Genomic DNA, 1,161 nt, shown 5'->3' with positions numbered 1-1,161 from the left:
GTTTGATGATATGGTTAAGCACTCAGCTGTTACACCTAATGATGTAACATTTACCTCTGTTTTATCTGCATGTAGCCATTCAGGTTTGGTTGTAGAAGGTTTGGGGATATTCAGTATGATGTTGCATCAATACCAACTGAAGCCCAGACCCGAGCATTATGGAATATTGGTTGATCTTCTTGGCCGCACAGGAGAGTTGGACAAGGCCATGGAAATTGTTGAGCGAATGCCAAACCCAGCTGAACCCCATGTTTGGGGAGCCTTGCTTGGTGCCTGTCGGATTCATAACAACGTTAAGCTGGGAGAGGTTGTAGCAAAGAGACTTTTGGAGTTAGAGCCGGATGATGCAGGTTATTACGTACTGCTATCAAATATATATGCCATGGATGATAAATGGGAAAATGTATCAAATCTTAGAACTTCCATAAGGGAGAAGGGGTTAAAGAAGATCTTTGGACAGAGTGTAGTTGAGGCAGGGAGTGAGATCCATAGTTTTGTTGCCGGAGATAGATTTCATCCTGAATTCGGTTAGGTGATGCAGATAGCAAGTATATCACCTTAATTCTAAGCCTGCTAATATGGTTGCTTTTCCTTTTAAGACATACAACATGTGAGACTAGTTTATAGAGCTCTTACAAATTCCATTCTACATGAGAACCATAACATCAAAGGGTTTGAAGAAGGTTGTTTACGTATTAGATGTCTTGACATGCTGAAATGATCTTAAATTTTATAGGGAGGACTTTGAAAAGACGGGGATAAGCAACATGGTCACAGTAGGAAATAAGGAATTAGAGATATTCAGGGTGAAGGATTTCCAGATGAGTTGTCTGGGAGAGCGGATTCTGTCTTCCTGGACCTTCCCCAACCCTGGCTAGCCATCCCTTCAGTTGAGAAAATGTTAAAACAAGATGGGGTTGTATGCTGCTGTTCCCCGTGCATTGAGGAAAGAGAGCTTTAAATTTGACTTAATGTGCATTTCTGTAGGTGTGTAAGCATCACATTCAGTTTGTTTTGTTTTATAGAAAGTCAAGTGGTTCATCATAGCATGCGGGGTCGATATAGTGTGTAAGAAGCGATATAAGTTGGTTTGCTTATCATTTGCCTGATTTGATCCTGAGGTTCTGAGTTTTTACGAAGTTCGAAATGTAGGTGGCTCTA

The sequence above is a fragment of the Fragaria vesca genome, linkage group LG6 (assembly GCF_000184155.1).
Source record: "Fragaria vesca subsp. vesca linkage group LG6, FraVesHawaii_1.0, whole genome shotgun sequence".
Taxonomy (NCBI): Eukaryota; Viridiplantae; Streptophyta; class Magnoliopsida; order Rosales; family Rosaceae; genus Fragaria; species Fragaria vesca.
This window is presented reverse-complemented; position numbering follows the sequence as displayed.